Here is a 26,398-nt window from a genome sequence, read left to right as displayed (position 1 = left end):
CCTACAGAAAATAACAGCTGAAATAAAAAAATATTGAAATTGAGTTGAAAAAAACAGCCATTTTTCTCCACGTTTTACTCTGTAACTTTTTCCTGCAATGTCAGATTTTTTAAAGCAATATACCGTTACATCAGCTGGACTCCTCTGGTTGTGGAGATATATAGGGCTTGTAGGTTCATCAAGAACCCTAGGCACCCAGAGGCAATAAATGAGCTGCACCTTGCAATGGGTTTTCATTCTATACCGGGTACACAGCAATTCATTTGCTGAAATATAAAAAGTGAAAAATAGGTATCAAGAAAGCCTTTGTATTTCCAAAATGGCCGCAAGATAAGGTGTTGAGAAGCAGTGATTATTTGCAAACCTCAACATTTGGCCAAAAAAACATTTTTTCCTCTCATTTCAGTGACAGAAAGTTCTGGAATCTGAGAGGAGCCACAAATTTCCTTCAACGCAGCGTTCCCCCAAGTATCCCGATGAAAATGGTACCTCACTTGTGTGGGTAGGCCTAGCGCCCACAAAAGGAAATGCCCCAAAACACAATGTGGACATATCACATTTTTCCACACAAAACAGGTGTTTTTTACAAATTACCTACCTGTGGATTTTGGCCTGTAGCTCAGCCGGCACCTGGGGAAACCTAGCAACCAGCGCATTTTTGAAAACTAGACACCTTGGGGAAATCAAGATGGGGTGACATGTGGGGCTCTGACCAGGTTCTGTTACCCAGAATACTTTGCAAACCTCAACATTTGGCCAAAAAAACACTTTTTCCTCTCATTTCGGTGACAAAAAGTTCTGGAATTTGAGAGAGTAGCCACAAATTTGCTTCCACCCAGCGTTCCCCCAAGTCTTCCGATAAAAATGGTTCCTCACTTGAGGAGGTAGGACAAGCGCCCGTGCCAGGAAAAGCCACAAAACACAATGTGGACACATCACATTTTCGCAAAGAAAACAGAGCTGTTTTTTGCAAAGTGCCTAGCTGTGGATTTCGGCCTCTACCTCAGCCGGCACCTAGGGAAACCTAGCAAACCTCCACAGTTTTGAAAACTAGACACATAGGGGAATCAAAGATGGGGTGACTTGTGGGACTCTGACCAGGTTCTGTTACCCAGAATCCTTTGCAAACCTAAGATTTGGCCCAAAAAACACTTTTTCCTCTCATTTCGGTGACAGAAAGTTCTGGAATTTCAGAGAAGCCACAAATATCCTTCCACCCAGCGTTCCCCCAAGTCTCCCGATAAAAATGGTACCTCATTTGTGTGGGTAGGCCTAGCGCCCGTGACAGGAACGGCCCCAAAACACATCGAGGACACATCACATTGTCACAAAGAAAACAGAGCTGTTTTTTGCAAAGTACCTAGCTGTGGATTTTGGCCTCTAGCTCAGCCGGCACCTAGGGAAACGTAGCAAACCTGCGAAGTTTTGAAAACTAGACACCTAGGGGAATCCAAGATGGGGTGACTTGTGGGGATCTGACCAGGTTCTGTTACCCAGAATACTTTGCAAACCTCAACATTTGGCCAAATAAATACTTTTTCCTCTCATTTCGGTGACAGAAAGTTCTGGAATCTGAGAGAAGCCACAAATTTCCTTCCACCCAGCGTTCCCCCAAGTCTCCCGATAAAAATGGTACCTCACTTGTGGAGGTAGGACAAGTGCCCACGACAGGAAATGCCCCAAAACACAACGTGGACACATCACATTTTCACAAAGAAAACAGAGCTGTTGTTTACAAAGTGCCTAGCTGTGGATTTTGGCCTCTACCTCAGCCGGCACCTAGGGAAACCTAGCGAACCTCCACAGTTTTGAAAACTAGACACATAGGGGAATCCAAGATGGGGTGACTTGTGGGGCTCTCACCAGGTTCTGTTACCCAGAATCCTTTGCAAACCTCAACATTTGGCCAAAAAAACACTTTTTCCTCTCATTTCGGTGACAGAAAGTTCTGGAATCAGAGAGGAGCCACATATTTCCTTCCACCCAGCGTTCCCCCAAGTCTCTTGATAAAAATGGTACCTCACTAGTGGGGGTAGGCCAAGCGCCCCCCCAACAGTAAAAGCCCCAAAACACAACGTGGACACATCATATTGTCACAAAGAAAACAGAGCTGTTTTTTTTGCAAAGTGCCTAGCTGTGGATTTTGGCCTCTAGCTCAGCCGGCACCTAGGGAAACCTAGCAAACCTGCGAAGTTTTGAAAACTAGACACCTAGGGGAATCCAATATGGGGTGACTTGTGGGGATCTGACCAGGTTCTGTTACCCAGAATACTTTGCAAACCTCAACATTTAGCCAAAGAAACACTTTTTCCTCTCATTTCAGTGACAGAAAGTTCTGGAATCTGTGAGGAGCCACACATTTCCTTTCACCCAGTGTTCCCCAAAGTCTCCTGATAAAAATGGTACCTCACTTGTGGGGGTAGGCCAAGCGCCCCCCCAACAGTAAAAGCCCCAAAACACAACATGGACACATCACATTTTCACAAAGAAAACAGAGCTGTTTTTTGCAATGTGCCTAGCTGTGGATTTTGGCCTATAGCTCAGCCGCCACCTAGGGAAACCTACCAAACCTCCGCAGTTTTGAAAACTAGACACATAGGGGAATCCAAGATGGGGTGACTTGTGGGGCTCTGACCAGGTTCTGTTACCCAGAATCCTTTGCAAACCTCAACATTTGGCCAAAAAATACCACTTTTTCCTCTCATTTCGGTGACAGAAATTTCTGGAATCTGAGAGGAGCCACAAATTTCCTTCCACCCAGCGTTCCCCCAAGTCTCCTGATAAAAATGGTACCTCACTTGTGGGGGTAGGCCTAGCGCCCGCAAAAGGAAATGCCCCAAAACCCAACGTGGACACATCAGATTTTTCCACAGAAAACAGAGGTGTTTTCTACAAACTGCCTACCTGTGGATTTTGGCTTGTAGCTCAGCCGGCACCTGGAGAAACCTAGCAAACCAGCACATTTTTGAAAATTAGACACCTAGGGGAATCCAAGATGGGGTGACTTGTGGGGCTCTGACCAGGTTCTGTTACCCAGAATACTTTGCAAACCTCAAGATATGGCCCAAAAAACACTTTTTCGTCTCTTTTCGGTGACAGAAAATTCTGGAATTTGAGAGAAGCCACAAATATCCTTCCACTCAGTGTTCCCCCAAGTCTCTCGATAAAAATCGTACCTCACTTGTGGGGCTAGGCCTAGCGCCCGCGACAGGAAAAGACCCAAAACACAATGTAGACACATCACATTTTCAAAAAGAAAACAGAGCTGTTTTTTGCAAAGTGCTGGCTGTGGATTTTGGCCTCTAGATCAGCTGGCACCTTGGGAAACCTAGCAAACCTGCGTAGTTTTGAAAACTAGACACATAGGGGAATCCAAGATGGGGTGAAGTGTGGGACTTTGACCAGGTTCTTTTGCCCAGAATACTTTGCAAACCTCCACATTTGGCCAAAAAAACACTTTTTCCTCCCATATCGGTGACAGAAAGTTCTGGAATTTGAGAAAATCCACAAATATCCTTCCATCCAGGGTTCCCCCAAGTCTCTCGATAAAAATGGTACCTCACTTGTGGGGCTAGGCCTAGCGCCCGCAAAAGGAAATGCCCCAAAACACAACGTGGACACATCACATTTTTCCACAGAAAACAGAGGTGTTTTTTACAAACTGCCTACCTGTGGATTTTGGCTTGTAGCTCCCCCGGCACCTGGAGAAACCTAGCAAACCAGCGCATTTTTGAAAATTAGACACCTAGGGGAATCCAAGATGGGGTGACTTGTGGGGCTCTGATCAGGTTCTGTTACCCAGAATGCTTTGCAAACCTCAAGATATGGCCAAAAAACACTTTTTCCTCTCATTTCGGTGACAGAAAGTTCTGGAATTTGAGAGAATCCACAAATATCCTTCCAACCAGGGTTGCCCCAAGTCTCTCGATATAAATGGTACCTCACTTGTGGGGCTAGGCCTAGCGCCCGCGACAGGAAAAGCCCAAAAACACAATGTGGACACATCACATTGTCACAAAGAAAACAGAGCTGTTTTTTGTAAAGTACCTAGCTGTGGATTTTCGCCTCTAGCTCAGCCGGCATCTAGGGAAACCTAGCAAACCTGCAAAGTTTTGAAAACTAGACACCTAGGGGAATCCAAGATGGGGTGACTTGTGTGGCTCTGACTAGGTTCTGTTACCTAGAATCCTTTGAAAAACTCCACATTTGGCCAAAAAAGCACTTTTTCCTCTCATTTCGGTGACAGGAAGTTCTGGAATCTTGGAGGAGCCACAAATTTCCTTCCAACCAGCGTTCCCCTAAGTCTCCCGATAAAAATTGTATCTCACCTGTGTGGGTAGGCCTAGTGCCTGCAAAAGGAAATGCCCCAAAACACAACGTGGACACATCACATTTTTCCACAGAAAACAGAGGTGTTTTCTTACAAACTGCCTACCTGTGGATTTTGGCCTGTAGCTCAGCCGGCACCTGGGGAAACCTAGCAAACCTGTGCATTTTTGAAAACTAGACACCAAGGGGAATCTAAGATAGGGTGACTTGTGGGGCTCTGACCAGGTTCTATTGCCCAGAATCCTTTGCAAACCTCAAAATTTGGCCAAAAAAAACACCTTTTCCCCTCATTTCGGTGACAGAAAGTTCTGGAATCTGAGAGGAGCCACAAATTTCCTTCCACCCAGTGTTCCCCCAAGTCTCCCGATAAAAATGGTACCTCACTAGTGGGGGTAGGCCAAGCGTCCGCGACAGGAAAAGCCCCAAAACACAACGTGGACACATCTCATTTTCACAAAGAAAACAGAGCTGTTGTTTACAAAGTGCCTAGCTGTGGATTTTGGCCTCTAGCTCAGCCGGCAACTAGGGAAACCTAGCAAACCTGCGCAGTTTTGAAAACTAGACACCTAGGGGAACCAAGATGGGGTGACATGTGGGGCTCTGACCAGGTTCTGTTACCCAGAATCCTTTGCAAACCTCAAAATTTGGCCAAAAAAACACTTTTTCCTCTTATTTCGGTGACAGAAAGTTCTGGAATCTGAGAGGAGACACAAATGTCCTTCCACCCAGCGTTCCCCCAAGTCTCCTGATAAAAATGGTACCTCACTTGTGGGGGTAGGCCAAGCGTCCGCGACAGGAAAAGTCCCAAAACACAACGTGGACACATCACATTTTCACAAAGAAAACAGAGCTGTTTTTTGCAAAGTACCTAGCTGTGGATTTTCGCCTCTAGCTCAGCCGGCACTTAGGGAAACCTAGCAAACCTGCAAAGTTTTGAAAACTAGACACCGAGGGGAATCCAAGATGGGGTGACTTCTGGGGCTCTGACCAGGTTCTATTACCCAGAATCCTTTGCAAACCTCAAAATTTAGCCAAAAAAACACTTTTTCCTCTCATTTCGGTGACAGAAAGTTCTGGAATCTGAGAGGTGCCACAAATTTCCTTCCACCCAGCCTTCCCCCAAGTCTCCAGATAATAATTATACCTCACTTGTGGCGGTAGGCCTAGCGCCCGCGACAGGAAAAGCCCCAAAACACAACGTGGACACATCACATTGTCACAAAGAAAACAGAGCTGGTTTTTTGCAAAGTGCCTAGCTGTGGATTTTGGCCTCTAGCTCAGCCGGCACCTAGGGAAACCTAGCAAACCTGTGCTGTTTTGAAAACTAGACACCTAGGGGAATCCAAGATGGTGTAACTTGTGAGGCTCTGACTAGGTTCTGTTACCTAGAATCCTTTGAAAAACTCAAAATTTGGCCAAAAAAGCACTTTTTCCTCTCATTTCGGTGACAGAAAGTTCTGGAATCAGAGAGGAGCCACAAATTTCCTTCCACCCAGCATACCCCCAAGTTTCCTGATAAAAATGGTATCTCACCTGTGTGGGTAGGCCTAGTGCATGCAAAAGGAAATGCCCCAAAACACAATGTGGACACATCACATTTTTCCACAGAAAACAGAGGTGTTTTCTTACAAACTGCCTACCTGTGGATTTTGGCCTGTAGCTCAGCCGGCACCTGGGGAAACCTAGCAAACCTGCAAATTTTTTAAAACTAGACACCAAGGGGAATCCAAGATGGGGTGACTTGTGGGGCTCTGACCAGGTTCTGTTGCCCAGAATCCTATGCAAACCTCAACATTTGGCCAAAAAAAGCACTTTTTCCCCTCATTTCAGTGACAGAAAGTTCTGGAATCTGAGAGGAGCCACAAATTTCCTTCCACCCAGTGTTCCCCCAAGTCTCCCGATAAAAATGGTACCTCACTAGTGGGGGTAGGTCAAGCGTCCGCGACTGGAAAAGCCCAAAAACACAACGTGGACACATCACATTTTCACAAAGAAAACAGAGCTGTTGTCTACAAAGTACCTAGCTGTGGATTTTGGCCTCTAGCTCAGCTGGCAACTAGGGAAACCTGGCAAACCTGCGCAGTTTTGAAAACTAGACACCTAGGGGAACCAAGATGGGGTGACTTGTGGGGCTCTGATCAGGTTCTGTTACCCAGAATCCTTTGCAAACCTCAAAATTTGGCCAAAAAAACACTTTTTCCTCTCATTTAGGTGACAGAAAGTTCTGGAATCTGAGAGGAGCCACAAATTTCCTTCCACCCAGCCTTCCCCCAAGTCTCCAGATAAAAATCATACCTCACTTGTGGCGGTAGGCCTAGCGCCCGCAACAAGAAAAGCCCCAAAACACAACGTGGACACATCACATTGTCACAAAGAAAAGAGAGCTGTTGTCTACAAAGTACCTAGCTGTGGATTTTGGCCTCTAGCTCAGCTGGCAACTAGGGAAACCTGGCAAACCTGCGCAGTTTTGAAAACTAGACACCTAGGGGAACCAAGATGGGGTGACTTGTGGGGCTCTGATCAGGTTCTGTTACCCAGAATCCTTTGCAAACCTCAAAATTTGGCCAAAAAAAACACTTTTTCCTCTCATTTCGGTGACAGGAAGTTCTGGAATCTGAGAGGAGCCACAAATTTCCTTCCAACCAGCGTTCCCCCAAGTCTCCTGATAAAAATGGTACCTCACCTGTGTGGGTAGGCCTAGTGCCTGCAAAAGGAAATGCCTCAAAACACAACGTGGACACATCACATTTATCCACAGAAAACAGAGGTGTTTTCTTACAAACTGCCTAGCTGTGGATTTTGTCCTGTAGCTCAGCCGGCACCTGGGGAAACCCAGCAAACCTGCACAGTTCTGAAAACTAGACACCTAGGGGAATCCATGATGGGGTGACTTGTGGGGCTCTGACCAGGTTCTGTTACCCAGAATCCTTTGCAAACCTCAAAATTGGGCCAAAAAAACACTTTTTCCTCTCATTTCGGTGACAGAAAGTTCTGAAATCTGAGAGGAGCCACAAATTTCCTTCCACCCAGCTTTCCCCCAAGTCTCCTGATAAAAATGGTACCTCACTTGTAGGTGTAGGCCTAGTGCCCTCAAAAGGAAATGCCCCAAAACACAAAGTGGACACATCACATTTTTCCACAGAAAACCGAGGTGTTTTTTACAAACTGCCTACCTGTGGATTTTGGCTTGTAGCTCAGCCAGCACCTGGGGAAACCTAACAAACCAACTCATTTGTTAAAGCTAGACACCTAGGGGAATCCAGAATGGGGTGACTTGTGGGGCTCTGACCACGTTTTGTTACCCGGAATCCTTTACAAACCTCAACATTTGGCAAAAAAACACTTTTTCCTCTCATTTTGGTGACAGAAAGTTTTGGAATTTGAGAGGAGCCACAAATGTCCTTCCACCCAGGCTTCCCCCAAGTCTCCCGATAAAAATGGTACCTCACTTGTGTGGCTAGGCCTAGCTCCCACGACAGGAAAAGCCCCAAACACAATGTGGACACATCACATTTTCACATAGAAAACAGAGCTGTTTTTTGCAAAATGCCTAGCTGTGGATTTTGGCCTCTAGCTCAGCCGGCACCTTGGGAAATCTAGCAAACCTGCACAGTTTTGAAAACTAGCCACATAGGGGAATCCAAGATGGGGTGACTTGTGGGGCTCTGACCAGGTTCTGTTACCTGGAATCCTTTGCAAACCCCAAAATTTGGCCAAAAAAGCACTTTTTCCTCTCATTTCGGTGACAGGAAGTTCTGGAATCTGAGAGTAGCCACAAATTTCCTTCTACCCAGCGTTCCCCCAAGTCTCCCGATGAAAATGGTACCTCACTTGTGTGGGTGGGACAGGTGCCTGCAACAGAAAAAGGCCAAAAACTTGTAGAGATTGAGGGGATACCACATCAAGTTGATAAGCATATATTGTTCTTTTATACATCTTTTAGGCTGACTCTGCTTTGGAGACCTATGCAAGTGAGGTATCATTTTACTTAGGAGACTGAGGAGAATGCTGGGTGGTAGGAAATTTGTGCCGCAGCTGTGATCCTACAAAGAAAAGTAGGGAAAATATGATTTTTTATGCAAATTTTGAGGTTTGCCAAGGAGTCTGGGTAGGAAAATGTTGGGGGATCCAGGCACGCCACACCTCCTTGGACTCCCTGGGGTGTGTATTTTTAAAACATGACTGGGTTTGGTAGGTTTCCCTAGATGAAGGCCGCACCCAGGACCAAAAACATAGGTGCCCCCCCAAACACAGGTAGTTTTGCAATAGATCATTTTGGTGTGTCCACGTACTTATGTGATGTTCCAAACACTAAAATTGTGAAAAGAAATGCACTTAGGTTACGTTAAAAAGACCCCTCACCCACTAACCAAGTTGGTGGCATGCTTCATCATCGGGGTCCCACCCAAGACACCTAGCGTGTCACAGGTGTGCTGCAACGCCTGATTACAGCGGAGCAGGTTTTGTCATTTTTACCACACATACTGGTTGGATTTGGCACAAGGGTGAGTGATGGTTCAGTGGATCAAATTTTATTAATAAGAGATTTCACAAAAATGAAATGCACTGTTAATGACTGAAAGGCCAAAAAACTGAACCAATGACTCACAGTTCATGAGCTGTAAAGCCACGGCAAGGCACCAACCGCTCTACAGTCCATTCACACATGACATGCACAAGACCATTCACGCCGCCAGCCACAGGCCCAGCACATTACAACACTTGTATCGACAGACAGCGCCACTCAAGGGCCCATCACTTACATACGCCCGCATGCCTGATACAGCAATCACACCAGTTGATGGGAGTGTGTGGACTGGCGTTTGTCTGGCAGTGTGTTGCTGTAGCCAACAGCAAGTCTGTATGTACACCGTCAGCCAAGTGTCACTCCACACACAATGGCATCACTTTTTTTTTCAAACAAAGAAACCACTAACTAATTAGAAATAATTACAAAACTACAAACACAAAAGCTCTAACTAAGTATGTGACAGAAATGCCAACCATGAAACTGAACACATGAAAATACAAAACAGGCAGTTTACACTCATGGTTGTTCCCAGTAATTCTTCTGGGTGTGGTAATTCTTGAAACAACCACCCACACACAGCCCAGGCTTTGAAGGACAATCTGGGCAGTATATTTGAGTCTCCCTCCGGATACCTTTTGGACACCTCTTCGAAAACACACTCTACATTTCTTAGCTGGAAAGTCTTTTTTGGGTGTGGGGGGAATGTGCTCAGCAAAGTGGCGATCTTTCAATCTAGCCACATTCTCCACCACTGCTTCTCTAGGAACTCTGGCCTGTTCCTCCACAATAAGGCTCTCTATCACTGACTCCTGAAATTTCACAAATGTCATATTTGACTCTGGAGACCTATCCTTAAACACAATAAAAGCATTAAAAGTTGCTAAGTGGAAGAGGTGAATTGCTAACTTCTTATACCAAACGTAAGACTTATGAATAGAAGTATAAGGTTCCAACCTTTGATCAACTCTATCTACACCTCCCATGTGCTTATTATAATATAAAATGCACACAGGTTTGTGCACTTCAGCAACCTGGACCCAAACAGTCACGGGGGAAGTACTCTCATCATGGATGGTACTTAGCATGTAGACATCCCTCCTGTTTGAAAATTTCAAAGCTAGCAGCTCATCATTCCGCATGGCACTGCATTGTCCCCTCTCAAGTTTTTTACAGACAAGCTCACTTGCATAGCCTATCCAGTTACAACAAATTGTGCCACAAGCAACAGTGTCCACTCTAAACAATTCCTTGAACAACTGCACTCCAGTGTAGAAGTTATCTACATACAAATGGTGACCTTTGTTGAACAGTCGTCTACCAAGTTCCCACACAATTTTCTCAGTAACTCCAAAAGTGGGAGGACAACCAGGGGGGTCAATACTGGAATCCCTACCAGTGTAGATTTGGAAACTATGCACATATCCTGTACTACTTTCAGACAGCATATACAATTTAATTCCATATCGTGCCCTCTTGCTAGGAATGTACTGCCTAAAAACCAAACGACCCTTGAAGAGGACCAAAGACCCATCCACAGCTATTTCTTTGCCTGGAGCATAGACCTCTGAAAACCGATCTACAAAATGATCAAGGACAGGCCTAATCTTAAAAAGACGGTCAGAATCAGGGTGATCTTGTGGAAGGCTAATGCATTGTCAACAAAATGCAGCATCCTAAGAAGAAGCAAATACCAATTACGACTCATGGTTGCAGGAAATATAGCTGTTGCCATCAAGGGACGAGTAGACCAATAAGAAGCCAGTGACGGCTTCCTTATCAACCTCATCAAAAGAGTCAAGCCCCAAAACCTTTTCATCTCCTCCAAATTTGTGGGAATCCACTGGGTAGCTCTAGAGTGTGGCCTAAGTCTAGCAGTGTTGTCCCTCAAATACTGCTCCGCATACAAATTAGTCTGCTCAACAATCTCTTCCAAAAACACATCATCCACAAATAACTCACAGAAATTGACAGGCAAAAAGTTCTCTGTATTGACTCTACACCCCGGGAGACCAGTAAAGGCAGGCAACCCTGGCTGCTCCATGTTTGGGGCAACCCAGAGTTCAGGTCTTCTAACGGGAAACCTTTCAGCCCCAGGTTGCAGCACTAATGGCACATCAGTGTCCTCCTCTAAAACAGGCCATTCATCTGCACTGAGTGTGGCTTCCTCATCAGAAGATTCCCCTCCAACAGAAACTTCACTGCCAGAATCTCTCACTTCCTCCTCTGCCTCAGATGCAGAGTCCATCTCATAATCATGATCAGACAATGACTCAAAAAGCATACCAACAACCTGCTGAGCGGTCATCCTGCGGCTAGCCATGATCTTTCCTAAGAAAATTAACTGGACAAATGCACCACCAACAGCCATCACTGTGTAAAATAAGTAATACAGTGTAGCTTTATCAAAAACTATACCGCTCACTTGCCTGAAAAAGCTTGACTCACCAGCAACTACTCTGCACAGACACAGCAATCACCAATGATATCCCACTAAAAAGAAAGAAAGAAAAGCAAATTAGAAATAAGACAACACAAATATCACTGTGCACAAATCTAAGGACAATTTCACACACAAACCAGCATTTAGTACACCACCCACAAACATGTCATTCATGCATGGCAACAATACTCCTTTGGAGTAAATTGTTTTTACTTACCTAAAACATGCAACTATGCAAACCGCAGGTCAACCACAGCCAAAACTGCAAGGAGCCACAGCAAAAAAAGCAAAAGCTTTGAAGTAGAACAAAAAAGAGATTTTTTTTTTTTTAATCACAAATGCAAATACTTCGTCAATTGACAAACACCCAACCATCAAGCATTTAGAAATTGGTGCCTAAGTCGATTCTGCCATAAGGGCAGATGGGCCTACTAACAAATAGGCCTATCTGCCCCAAGGAGGGCAGAAAATACATTTAGTAGTGTGTCCCCATGGGGAGTGACCCTTGCCCAAGGGGCCACCCCCAAACAAACAAAAGACACACACACACACACACACACTATCCCTGGTGCCTAAGTGGCATCTGCCCCCCCTTGGGGGCAGATGGGCCTAAAAAGAATAGGCCCATCTGCCCCCAAGCGGGGCAAAAATGGGCAACAGCTCAATGCCCCCCTTGCCCAAGGGGACACCCCCCCCCCCATAAAAAAACATTTTAAAAAATCCCTGGCGTTCTAGTGGTTTCTGCCCACCTTGGGGGCAGATCAGCCTAAAAATAATAGGTCGATATGCCCCCAAAGGGGCAGAAATGGCCTTGGTACACGTGCCCCCAAAAGGGGGGCAACCCTTGCCCAAGGGGCTGCCCACCATCCCCTAACACACACACACTATCCCTGGTGTCTAAGTGGCTCCTGCCCCCCTTGTGGGCAGATCAGCCTAAAAATAATAGGCCGATCTGCCCCCAAGGGGGTCAGAAATGGCCAACAGTTCAATGTCCCCCTTGAGGGGGCGCCCCTTCCCCAAGGGCACAACCCCTCCCCAAAAATAAACATACACAAACAAATCCCTGGCGTTCTAGTGGTTTCTGCCCCCCTTGGGGGCAGATCAGCCTACAAATAATAGGCTAATCGGCCCCCAAGGGGGGTAGAAATGGCCACAGGTAACATGCCCCCAAAATGGGAGCAACCCTTGCCAAAGGGCCACTCCCCGACGCAAAACATTAGATAAAATAAAAAATAATAAAAAATCCCTGGCGTCTAGTGGATTCTGCCCCCCTTGGGGGCAGATCGACCTAAAAATAATAGGCTGATCTGCCCCCAAGGGGGGCAGAAATGGCCACAACAAACATGCCCCCAAATGGGAGCGACCCTTGCCCAAGGGGCCGCTCCCCGACGCAAAACATTAGATAAAAAAATAAATCAAAAAAATCCCTGGCATCTAGTGGATCGGCCCCAAAATAATAGGCCGATCTGCCCCCAAGGGGGGCAGAAATGGCCACAACAAACATGCCCCCAAATGGGAGCAACCGTTGCCCAAGGCGCCGCTCCCCGACGCGAAACATTAGAAATATACAAACAAAAAAAAATCCCTGGCGTCTAGTGGCCATTCCTACGATCGTGCAGCAGGAATGCTCAAAGAGAAACCGGGGGAAAGGAAAAGCCTTTCCTTTCCCCCAGTGCCTCTTTGTTCCAAACCCCCACCCACCGGAGGAGAAACTCACCTGTTTTTCTCTACTCGAACTGAAAGCAAATGGCTTCCAGTGCGACCGGCACCCTGTAATGATCTCGCGCTGACGTTATTACAGGGGGGTGGGAGGGTGGGGGTGGAAGGGGTAGGGCTACCCCTTCCATCCGGGTAGGGCTTCCCCTTCCATCCCTGCCTGTAAGCCCACAGAGCCCATTAGCACTGTGCAGCGGGACGTAACCATTACGTCCGCGGCACAGAAGGGGTTAACAGAGCTGTGGTGTAAACTAATGCATACTCTCTGGGAATGCTGGCTTATTCCAAAAAGTATTTTGAACAGGTAAACACAATGGATTAATTGTGCAGTTAAACTTTCTAGAGAATATTTATACATTCTAATTGGCCTTTTGTGCCATTTGGTTACCATTTACATATTTACAGAAATAGATTAGCAACATAGTTGAAGATAGCAGCGAAACAACTTTGAGCAGCCTGGTGGAGAATTACACGAACTTTGATCCATGTCAAGTAGCATGGTAAGATCTGTGAGTTTATGGCCCCGAAAGATTACCCAATTGATTAAATATTGTCATGAAAAATATAAAGTAACTCTGTTGATGATTGTTGGAAATGGCCTTTCAGCAGGGTCACCCCCTAACTTTTTGCCTTTCTCCTTCTCTTTTTCTGACCTCATTTTTGCTGGCTTTAGGACTCTGCACACTTTACCACTGCTAATCAGTGCTAAAGTGCATATGCTCTCTCCTTAAAACATGGTGCCATTGGCTCACACCCAATTGTTTTATTTAATTCACTTGTAAGTCCTTGGTCAAGTGCACTACATGTGCTCAGGGCCTGTGAATTAAATGCTACTAGTGGGCTGCAGCACTGGTTGTGCCACCCGCATAAGTATCCCCCTAACCATGTGCCAGGCCTGCCACTTCGACTTGGCATTTAAAAGTACTTGCCAAGCCTTAAAATCCCCTTTTTCTACATATAGGTCACCCCTAAGGTAGGTCCTAGGTAACCCACAGGGCAGGGTGCTATGTAGGTAAAAGGTAGGTCATGAACACATGTGTTCTATATGTCCTGGTAGTGTAAAACTCCTAAATTGTTTTACTATGCTGTGAGGCCTGCTCCTTTCATAGAATAGCATTAGGGCTAACCTCACATACTGTTTGAGTGGTAGATCCTGATCTGAAAGGAGTAGGGAGGTCATATTTAGTATGGCCAGAATGGTGATACAAAATCCTACTTAATGGTGAAGTTGGATTTTATATTACTATTTTAGAAATGCTACTTTTAGAAAGTGAGTATTTCTCTACACTTAAATACTTCTGTGCCTTCTAATCCATGTCTGGCCAGGTTTATTTGACAGCTCCCTTGTGCATTTACTCAGACAAACCCCAAACACAGGATGCTCATTCACACTTGCATACATCTGCATTTTGAATGGGCCTTCCTGGGCTGGGAGGGTGGAGGGCGTGACACTTGCATGTCAAAGGACAGTAGCCTGCCTTCACACAAAGGACTGCCACACCCCCTACTGGGACCCTGGCAGACAGGATGGAACTGAAAGGGGACCAGGTGCACTTCTAAGCCACTCTTTGAAGGCTCCCCCACTTCAAAGGCACATTTGGGTATTTAAGCAGGGTCTCTGACCCTACCAACTCAGACACTTCTGAGGTAGGCACTTCTACTTCATCAGACACTACCTGGGGAAGAAACCCTGAATTAGAACCTGCAACCTGCCAGGAAGAACTGCCTGGCTGCCCAAAGGACTAACCTGGACTACTTTTCTGAGAAGGACTTGTGCCTTGATGTTGCCCTGCTGCCTTGCTGCTCTCTGGCTGTGCTGAGAAGTGCTCTCCAAGAGCTTGGCTAGAGCTTGACTTCTGTTCCTTGAAGTCTCAGGACCAAAAAGACTTCATTCCTGCAAAAGAACTCCTTGTGTGGCACAATGGTTAGAGCAGCAGACTCTGATGCAGAGATCTGGCCCGAGACCAGGGTTCAATTCCCGCCTTGGTGGGTCTTGGGCTCAATTCCCTTGGACCAGATAATTCTCACCTCAGTGCTGAATCTAATTAATGGGTCCCACTCTGTAACTCTGGGCAATAGCTTGCTTAATCTCCACAATGGCCCTGACAGCACTTGGATGCCTGGCTTCACCCTGGGGGTGCCCAGGAGTGGGTGCCTCACAGGGAAAAGCCAGGAGGGGTTCCACAGTGGTATGCGTACTGTGCCTTGAGACCCTAACAGGTGAGTAGTGCGCTATACTAGTGTGAAGTTTACACATCCACATACATGCATTCACACAACTCAACATAAATGCATGCACACACCCCAAGCATGCACACACATGCAACATACACCTGCATGCACAGACATACGCACATACCCCCACCAACAACACCCCAACCTACTTACCTGGATCCAGGGGGTCCTCCGGCAGGGGACAGGACGAGGTACTGCTGCCAGCAGCAGCGTCCACAAGCAGAACACCGCCAGGCCATATTAATTCTCATAATAGGGCAGGCGGCGGTCTACTGGTGTGGCGCTGCTAGTGGCAGCAGTGCCACCTTACTGCTATGGCCACAGCTGGATTTCTGCCATCCTTCTGGGGAAAATCCGGCTGTTGTCATGATATGGCAGATGGCTGGTAACCTCGGCAATCGTCTTTTGGCTGCGGTGGTAGGTGGTATATACCGCCAAGGTCCTAATGAGGGCCTATATTTTTGCTTCTGGGCATTTAATGAAAATAGAAGACAGTCCACGGACAACTATTTTGTAACATGTAGAGTTGAAAAAGTACATCTGTGGACATTTGGATGTATATGAATGTTATGTTTATTGCTGTAGTTTATTATTTATTTAGCATTTATTACATTTATCCATGGTTTGTACATATTTTATAACTAAAATGTATGCTATATATTTTTATTTGTAATTATAATGTTAATGATGTCTTTATGGAATTAGAATACTTCAATTCAAGTTAAATGTCAAAATGTGAATCCAAAACATTTTTTGTGTAACAACGACTGTGGCTAATCCTCAAAAGTATTTCTAATTAATCATGTACATAAGAAGTTGATTATTTCTTGCTTACCTTTCAAAATGATATAATGTGATAATTACTAATTTATGTAAGTGATTATTAGTTCCTTCCTCCATAGTATTTTGTTTAGACATATTTTTAAAATCCCAATGCATTTGTTAATTATTGAAAAATTCCTTTTCAGGTTAATTATATGATAAAAAACTACTCAGACCATAATGCATTGTAATGACTTTGGGAATGAAGCACTATAAATAGTGAGAATGGAGAAAGGACTGTAAAACCAGGAAGAAGACTGTAAAATCGAAACGCGATGGTTTTCCCTTTTTTGCATCGAATAAACATGATTTATTGTTTGAGGAGCTGAACGGAGTGCGTGGCATTTATCTTTTGTTCACAAAATTAATTGAGGGCTCAGCCACCCTTCTTTGCCTCGCACCAGCTGAGTGCGCGTTGTTTTTCTCTTGGCGTGCTTTGTTTTGAATATTTTTATTTGTATGCAACTATTTGTATTTGAACTCTAACCATGTAAATATGTGTGAGGGTGGGTTTTTTGGGTGTTATTTTATAGTTATGGATCATAAGTTATCTTTCCTAATATGCGGGCTACCTCAGTGTAAGAAGACTAAGGTCTAGCTAATGGTTGGTCTCAACTGTCTTCCATTTGCACATACTAATCCTCTCAATTGGGCACTCAAAAGCTTTCAGAAACATACAGCCTACCTCTCCACCTTCACAATAGGGTGTTAGGGGTATTTTATGCCATTTTAGGGGGTTGCAGTCATGGTTAACAGGACAGCAATGAAGATTGTATGCTCATGGCATTGTCTGTCTTTTGTTGATTCAAAATGGCCATTGCCTTTTTACCCTCCCCAGTTCTCTGCGGAAATGACAAATCTAATTTTGGAGGAATTCAGACTCTTCTTCACAAACAGGCAATCATGCCTTGTCAACTCGATTTTTCAGTTTTCATTAGTTCAGTTTTTCTACTTCAAAAGAAGTACAAAAAGATGCGCCCAGTCATCAACTTGAAACATTTCAATCATTTTGTCGGTTATCCCCATTTCAAAATGGAGACCATATTACATCTCAGGGATTGTCTCCTTCAGTGCAACTGGATGTTTAGTTTGGACCTACAGAATGTGTATCTTACCGTCCCCATGCATCCAGATTCCAGGAAGTATTTACAATTCCAATGGCTAAACCAGACTTTTCATTTCTCCTCCCTTCCTTTCGGCTCTTCCGCTCCCTGGTGCTTCACATAGCTCATGAAGCAGGTTATAGCTTTTTTCAGAGCTCAAGGAGTCAGATTAATCATTTACTTGGACAATATTCTCATCATGAACCAGAACCTTTCTTCTCTTCAATCTCATCTCCAGTTAGCGTGTTCTCTTCTGACAGATCTCCGCTTTATCATCAACGACGAAAAGTCTTCTCTGGTTCCGGTTCAACAAATATTCTTCAAACTTTACGCAAATCGCTTATATCCATCAGATCCGTATCAAGGATAGTGGGCCTTCTGTCTTCCTCAATTCAGGCCATTTTTCCAGGTCCGCTTCATTACCGGGCCCTTCAAAGACTAAAGATATGTCATCTTCAAAAGGGTCTCGCTTACTCAGACATTATTTTCCTAGATCAAGAATCTTGAGCAGAACTACAATGGTAGATAGACCATTTAGACGCCTGGAACAGCAGGACTATCTTTACATCAGCCCCAGATCTTGTATTAGAATCAGATGCAAGCCATTCCAGCTGGGGAGCCCGGTGTGGTCCAATCTCGACTGGGGGTGCATGTCTCTAGAGCAGTCAAAATTGCATATCAACTATTTAGAGATGCTTGCCAGCTCCTTTGCAATAAAAAGCCTAGCAAAAGACAGAGTTTGTTGTTCGGTTCTTCTCAGGATAAACAACATATCAGCGGTCCTCTATATCAATCATTTGGGAGGCACAAAATCCAAATCTTTAGCGGAATTAGCGAAAGGGTTTTGGGAGTTTTGCTTCCAAAACAGAATTTTCGTTGTGCAGAGAATTTACTGGGCAATCTAACCTCAGTGGCAGATTGGCATTCTCAATATCTTCAAGATTCAAGCAAATGGAGACTCCATCCCAAAATACTCAAGATTATTCATCAGAAATGGGGCTCTTTCCAGACAGATCTATTTGCGTCTCGTCTCAAATCTCAACTGCCCTAGTACTTCAGTTGGCGACCAGATCCCTTAGCATTAGCCTTCGATGCCTTCTCTCAGGATTAGTCAATTTTTCTCAATTACACTTTTCCTCTGTTTATCATGATAAACAGATTATTAGCTCAGGTAAGATATCAATGAGCAGTGGCGGTTCTCATAGCCCCCTTTTGGCAATTCCAAGTGTTGTTCTCTGCCCTCCTGAAGCTGTCAATAGACTTCCCATTTCTGCTCCCTACCTTTCCAGACCTCCTTTCCAATCCCCTCAGCCTTCCTCACAACTTAATTTTAGGGAATCTCTTTCCCCTTTCAGCATGGAAAATATCAGTGATTCCCAGCCAATCCCTTCTATTTCTGCAGAAGCTTCAAACTTCATCAAACATTCTTGGGCTCCAGGAACAAAAAAGGCAGATAGATCAGCATGGTCCTTATGGCATAGCTGGTGCATGGGAAAACATATTGTCTCCCTTTCAGCGGATTTAACGGTTATCGTTAATTTCCTTGCGGCGGAAGCTAGTAAAGGTAAGACTTATTGCACTATCAATCTGTACAGGTCAGCCATTTCCTCTTCTCACCCTTACATCAATGGAAAACCTGTTGGTGAACATCCCTTGGTCTGCCGCCTGCTAAAGGGAGTAAAAGTTTCTAATCCTGCTTGTGCGATGTCAATGATGTGTTCAACCTATTCTTATCCTGACAAGATAATACAATTCTTCCTTTGAAAAGGTTTTCTGCTAAACTTTCCATGTTGCTATGCCTTGTTTCTATCAAACGATTTTCAGATGTCAGAGCCCTTGGTATAACGGCTCGCCATTTTACCCCAACAGGTGTCTTATTTAATATTCACAGACATACTAAGATTAATCTATCATCAGTATTTTATCCCTATTTTCCTGACCATCCTAAGCTATGTGTAGGTCAATGTCTGAAGATGTATGAGCAAAAGACAGCCGATTTGAGAACTTCCTCAGCATCCCAACTCCTTATTTCCTTCAAGAAACCTTTCAAACCACTTTCCTCCCCAACCCTTGCTCTTTGGGTCAAGTGGGTTATGTCCTTGGCAGGCATCAATACCTCCTCCTTTAGAGCCCATTCTTCCAGGGGAGCTATGGCTTCGAAAGCTTTCTGGGCTGGTTCTCGGCTCAAGGACATTCTCAGATTGGCTGACTGGTCTAATGATAATGTTTTTAAAGTGTTTCATTGTAAACCAGTACAACACGCCTCTTTAACTGTGATTAATTTGCTTTAAACAAGCATAATATGAGCCACCGGTCTTGCCATAAAATTTAGATTTTCCTAGTAAATTATGAAGGAAAGTCTTAATTTTATTAAAGACACAGAGGCGAGTATTATCCCACCTCAACAGTTTCTGATCAATTGTTTTTTACCCTCCCTAACAGCATCATCGACTCCTTCGCAGGCTCCCTCCTAAGGACCTTCTTCCTGTTCGTCACCATTTGGCAACAATCTGCAGCCAGACGTCCTGGTTTTTCTCCAAATCCACGCCTGTATTTGTGAACCTTTTACAATAACTTTTGTCTGTTGTCATGGTAGTTTGCATTTTTCGTTCCATTTTCCTGCTTTTCTTACTTTCTAACTCTTGCACAAGAAAAGAGGGCTGTTCACAGTCAAGATGAGTAATATGCGGTCTTCCAGCCCGTGATTGGTGCATTACTATGGACTTCGTATTTCTTCCCATTGGCCGCGTTCGTTCGCCTTTTGGGATTTGTAGTTTTACTGTCTTGACTGTTGCTATAGAAATTAAACAAGAAAAGAAAAGCATAATACTCGTCTTTGTGTCTTTAATGAAAGTAAGACTTTCCTTCACAATTTACTAGGAAAATCTACATTTAGTAGCAAATTGTGCCCAAAACTACATTGATCAGTTTATGGCGTCTAGGATTGTGTGTGCACAACTTATACAGACGAGGAACAGAACAAATAAACAACCCTAAAACAGTGAAAATACGGGCAACATTGTTTGTGCCCATTCCATTGTTGGCAAAACAACTTTAGATGAACATTATAGTGTCCACTGAGAAAAAGCAACAGTGGTTTAGAAGCGAATTATGATCCTCCAAGTGTTTATTAAACTATAGCCTTCATTTAAAATATGCTGGGAATTGCAGACATCAGAAGTATCTGTCTTTCGATAAATCTCTACCTCATCTGAAGCTTGAGAAAAAGGTCTTGCTAAATAAAACCTCTCCCGAAAGCCTTTAGTAACCACTTTACACCCTTACATATATCATAGGAAAGATTGCAGTCCACTATAGAAATCCTTCAGTACAAGAGACAAGAGGTGTACATGCGCATGATCTGAACATCTGATATTATGCTGACCACACCTCCTCGGAGGAGAAATAAATGGGGCTACCCAATATCCTTAAGACCTTGGGAAATCAATATATTTGTAGAAAACAGTGGTTCTTTAGGGGTCACACACATAGTTACTAATATTTGAGAGGTCAATTGAATTGTACCAAAATGAAGTAATCCAAGTGAACGATTTGTAAATATATGTATGCATAAATCAAGAATATATATATAAAAAAGAACATATAGAAAGCATGTTATATTGGTTAACGTTTCGTTTATGAAGGATGACATAAAATCAGGTGCAAAAAAAACGTGATGGTGCAGTGCTGTGTGTAAAATATACGAACAAATGTGGAGTACGTGAAAAACAAATGGTGTCATCACTTTGTAATGTGAAGATGGCAAAACAGAATATTATTGATTCTCTATAAGAACCCCTAAACGCTGATAAAATGACGTTGCAGATAAAGGTCATCTTGACCTGGCCACAAAGTCTAATGCAGACTTATGTAGTTCGTTTTATCAGTCCAATGGAAGGGCACTTTATCTAGCTTGTCCCCTGAAATTGGGATTGAAAAAAGACCTAATTAGGTTGAGATGCGGGTATCATCCACCTAAAAGCCTATAAATACGGCCGCCTGAATGGCACATTGCAGGTTATGCAAATATAAATTAGAATCATTGGCACACATAGGCGGTCATTCCGACCCTGGCGGTCATTGACCGCCAGGGCCGGGGACCGCGGGAGCACCACCAACAGGCTGGCAGTGTTCCCAAGGACATTCTGACCGCGGCGGTACAGCCGCGGTCAGAAACGGAAAACCGGCGGTCTCCCGCCGGTTTTCCGCTGCCCTGAGGAATCCAGCTGCGCCGCCATGGGGATTCTGACCCCCTCACCGCCATCCTGTTCCTGGCGGGTGTGACCGCCAGGAACAGGATGGCGGTGAGGGGTGTCGTGGGGCCCCTGGGGGCCCCTGCAGTGCCCATGCCAATGGCCCCGTAAGAGGGCCCCTAAAAGAATCCTGCTTGTGCGATGTCAATGATGTGTTCAACCTATTCTTATCCTGACAAGATAATACAATTCTTCCTTTGAAAAGGTTTTCTGCTAAACTTTCCATGTTGCTATGCCTTGTTTCTATCAAACGATTTTCAGATGTCAGAGCCCTTGGTATAACGGCTCGCCATTTTACCCCAACAGGTGTCTTATTTAATATTCACAGACATACTAAGATTAATCTATCATCAGTATTTTATCCCTATTTTCCTGACCATCCTAAGCTATGTGTAGGTCAATGTCTGAAGATGTATGAGCAAAAGACAGCCGATTTGAGAACTTCCTCAGCATCCCAACTCCTTATTTCCTTCAAGAAACCTTTCAAACCACTTTCCTCCCCAACCCTTGCTCTTTGGGTCAAGTGGGTTATGTCCTTGGCAGGCATCAATACCTCCTCCTTTAGAGCCCATTCTTCCAGGGGAGCTATGGCTTCGAAAGCTTTCTGGGCTGGTTCTCGGCTCAAGGACATTCTCAGATTGGCTGACTGGTCTAATGATAATGTTTTTAAAGTGTTTCATTGTAAACCAGTACAACACGCCTCTTTAACTGTGATTAATTTGCTTTAAACAAGCATAATATGAGCCACCGGTCTTGCCATAAAATTTAGATTTTCCTAGTAAATTATGAAGGAAAGTCTTAATTTTATTAAAGACACAGAGGCGAGTATTATCCCACCTCAACAGTTTCTGATCAATTGTTTTTTACCCTCCCTAACAGCATCATCGACTCCTTCGCAGGCTCCCTCCTAAGGACCTTCTTCCTGTTCGTCACCATTTGGCAACAATCTGCAGCCAGACGTCCTGGTTTTTCTCCAAATCCACGCCTGTATTTGTGAACCTTTTACAATAACTTTTGTCTGTTGTCATGGTAGTTTGCATTTTTCGTTCCATTTTCCTGCTTTTCTTACTTTCTAACTCTTGCACAAGAAAAGAGGGCTGTTCACAGTCAAGATGAGTAATATGCGGTCTTCCAGCCCGTGATTGGTGCATTACTATGGACTACGTATTTCTTCCCATTGGCCGCGTTCGTTCGCCTTTTGGGATTTGTAGTTTTACTGTCTTGACTGTTGCTATAGAAATTAAACAAGAAAAGAAAAGCATAATACTCGTCTTTGTGTCTTTAATGAAAGTAAGACTTTCCTTCACAATTTACTAGGAAAATCTACATTTAGTAGCAAATTGTGCCCAAAACTACATTGATCAGTTTATGGCGTCTAGGATTGTGTGTGCACAACTTATACAGACGAGGAACAGAACAAATAAACAACCCTAAAACAGTGAAAATACGGGCAACATTGTTTGTGCCCATTCCATTGTTGGCAAAACAACTTTAGATGAACATTATAGTGTCCACTGAGAAAAAGCAACAGTGGTTTAGAAGCGAATTATGATCCTCCAAGTGTTTATTAAACTATAGCCTTCATTTAAAATATGCTGGGAATTGCAGACATCAGAAGTATCTGTCTTTCGATAAATCTCTACCTCATCTGAAGCTTGAGAAAAAGGTCTTGCTAAATAAAACCTCTCCCGAAAGCCTTTAGTAACCACTTTACACCCTTACATATATCATAGGAAAGATTGCAGTCCACTATAGAAATCCTTCAGTACAAGAGACAAGAGGTGTACATGCGCATGATCTGAACATCTGATATTATGCTGACCACACCTCCTCGGAGGAGAAAGAAATGGGGCTACCCAATATCCTTAAGACCTTGGGAAATCAATATATTTGTAGAAAACAGTGGTTCTTTAGGGGTCACACACATAGTTACTAATATTTGAGAGGTCAATTGAATTGTACCAAAATGAAGTAATCCAAGTGAACGATTTGTAAATATATGTATGCATAAATCAAGAATATATATATAAAAAAGAACATATAGAAAGCATGTTATAATGGTTAACGTTTCGTTTATGAAGGATGACATAAAATCAGGTGCAAAAAAAACGTGATGGTGCAGTGCTGTGTGTAAAATATACGAACAAATGTGGAGTACGTGAAAAACAAATGGTGTCATCACTTTGTAATGTGAAGATGGCAAAACAGAATATTATTGATTCTCTATAAGAACCCCTAAACGCTGATAAAATGACGTTGCAGATAAAGGTCATCTTGACCTGGCCACAAAGTCTAATGCAGACTTATGTAGTTCGTGTTATCAGTCCAATGGAAGGGCACTTTATCTAGCTTGTCCCCTGAAATTGGGATTGAAAAAAGACCTAATTAGGTTGAGATGCGGGTATCATCCACCTAAAAGCCTATAAATACGGCCGCCTGAATGGCACATTGCAGGTTATGCAAATATAAATTAGAATCATTGGCACACATAGGCGGTCATTCCGACCCTGGCGGTCATTGACCGCCAGGGCCGGGGACCGCGGGAGCACCACCAACAGGCTGGCAGTGTTCCCAAGGACATTCTGACCGCGGCGGTACAGCCGCGGTCAGAAACGGAAAACCGGCGGTCTCCCGCCGGTTTTCCGCTGCCCTGAGGAATCCAGCTGCGCCGCCATGGGGATTCTGACCCCCTCACCGCCATCCTGTTCCTGGCGGGTGTGACCGCCAGGAACAGGATGGCGGTGAGGGGTGTCGTGGGGCCCCTGGGGGCCCCTGCAGTGCCCATGCCAATGGCCCCGTAAGAGGGCCCCTAAAAGATTTTCAGTGTCTGCCATGCAGACACTGAAAATCGCGTCGGGTGCCACTGCACCCGTCGCACCCTTCCCACTCCGCCGGCTCCATTCGGAGCCGGCTTCCTCCTGGGAAGGGGTTTCCCGCTGGGCTGGCGGGCGGCCTTCTGGCGGTCTCCCGCCAGCCCAGCGGGAAACACAGAATAACCGCGGCGGTCTTCTGACCGCGCAGCGGTATTCTGGCGGCTCCCGCCGGCACCGCGGTTACCGCGGCCGGCGGGAGTCAGAATGACCCCCATAGTGTGTTCATATAAAGAACTGAGGGGGCTGAGATGCTACTGGCTTAATACCCATACTTAGCATAACAAATGTGATAATGTTTTACTGTGTTTTTAGAGTTTTTAAGTAGTCTATCATTAAATAATCTAGGTAATAAGTCTGCCTGGTAGAGTGGCGAAATCAGCCTTCATAAGCTGTGCACCTTAATTTAAGGTCAGATTGATGCTTACACCAAGTATTATCTATTAGCACTATTGGTATGGTGCCCCACTTAATACTGAAGTTCTTTTTTCTTATTATGGAATTTAACAAATGTGATAAATTCTGTTATGTTTTATGTAAAGAGTGACTACCGAAAAGTATTACTAATTAATCCGGGCAACTAGACAGTCTAACAATGTGGCTATATTCAGCCTTTACAGGCTGTGCTCAATGAACGAAGGTTTACATTATGTATCACTCCAATGAGGAAAAATCAACTTATATATAACTGAGGTGTTTTAAAAAATTTTAAGGATATCAATGAAGTCTATATTATTTTGTGTATCATGTCATTATTGGTCTGTATAAGAAAGCTAGGCTTGTTGGAAGGTTGGTTGATTAATGTATCTGGTTAATATCTGTTTTATTTTTATTATTACTTAATGTTGTTAAGGTTTTAATTCACCAAACAATAAACCTATCCTTAAAAAAAAAAAGAATGTCCATATAATATACACTGCCCGTGTTTCAACCCTGAAAATTATTTAAGGAGGTTTACCATCAGGATGGTGTGAATGACATTTAAATTACATTAAAGAGTAGCAACATGATTGCTACTCTTTGAGGATCTTAGATGGAGCGTTTTAGAACAGGTTTCAGTTCTCTTCTTGTTCCCTAGGCTCTGTTTAACTTTAAAGATAGTTCAGAATAAAATAAAAATGTGTTAAAATCTGCTATAAATGTAATGCATTCTGTGCACACCTCCATTGTTCTCTGCTCTGCTCAGCCACTGTGTGATGTCATGGAATGTTTGTGAGTGACTGGTAAAACTTAACCTGCAACCTTTTACATAAATCTACAACTTTTACTGACTGAACTGAACTGACTATCTGACTCCTACTTACTAAGGAAGGATCTTTAATTACAACACTGGCGACAATCGGGAAGCTTATCTACATGTAAGGAAACTCATGGAAACAAAGAATTGAAGCTACATTGAAAGCACAAGAAGTGGAAAAATGACACAAGAAGAGAAAAAGAGATGCCCTGAGCCCCATCAGTGACTTTTTCATCAGACTGCATGTGGACAACGAACCCAAAGACTGAAAGATTAAGATTATGGCCTGCTGAACTCTGGATGTACACAGTTGAACAAAGATGATCATCTACTAGAGCCACTACTGGAGTTTAACGAGTTTGAATTGGTATAGAATGTTGGCTGATATTGTATAGATGGGAGAGCGCTTAACAAGCAGTCACTGTTTTGGAACCAGACCTTTTGTGGCTAGTAGGAAACACACCAAATGCAGATTTATTTGGACTTTGCTATTTTGGAAATAATAAAAGTGCTGAGAGGATTGCAGCAGTGACAGCAGAGCAGTCGTGAGGATGGCGTGTGCTGTCTACGAACACCCAAGTACATGCTGTAGAACGTCGACGGAGATCTTTAATGTGCTGGACATGCACAATATCTCTTCAGTAGGAAACCAGCTTGCGACAAGTGGAAAACAAGTAACCATGTGCATAGCGTGTTGGCTGTTTCAGAAGCGGCAGACAAGGAAGTATTTGAACAGCATTGACAGAGATAATTGCCATCCTGTCCCTGGTCCGAGTACAGCACATAGAGTCATGCTTGTGTCTAATACATGGGAACTCACAAACATTTCCCTGGGGGCCACAAAGTTCTGTCTGTGGCATGC

The 26,398-nt window shown here is 44.1% G+C and overlaps 1 long non-coding RNA gene across 1 annotated transcript in view; it reads left to right on the top strand.

Moving 5' to 3' along the window:
• The window catches only part of LOC138260823 (uncharacterized), a 134,419-nt gene extending 114,493 nt beyond the window's left edge, over positions 1 to 19,926 (top strand). The window contains exon 3 of the long non-coding RNA XR_011199015.1: positions 19,619 to 19,926. This is a non-coding gene — a long non-coding RNA (uncharacterized lncRNA). The remainder of the gene's footprint in view (positions 1 to 19,618) is intronic.
• Positions 19,927 to 26,398: the final 6,472 nt, after the last annotated feature.

The sequence above is a fragment of the Pleurodeles waltl genome, chromosome 10 (genome assembly GCF_031143425.1).
Source record: "Pleurodeles waltl isolate 20211129_DDA chromosome 10, aPleWal1.hap1.20221129, whole genome shotgun sequence".
Classification (NCBI taxonomy): Eukaryota; Metazoa; Chordata; class Amphibia; order Caudata; family Salamandridae; genus Pleurodeles; species Pleurodeles waltl.
This window is presented reverse-complemented; position numbering and strand designations above follow the sequence as displayed.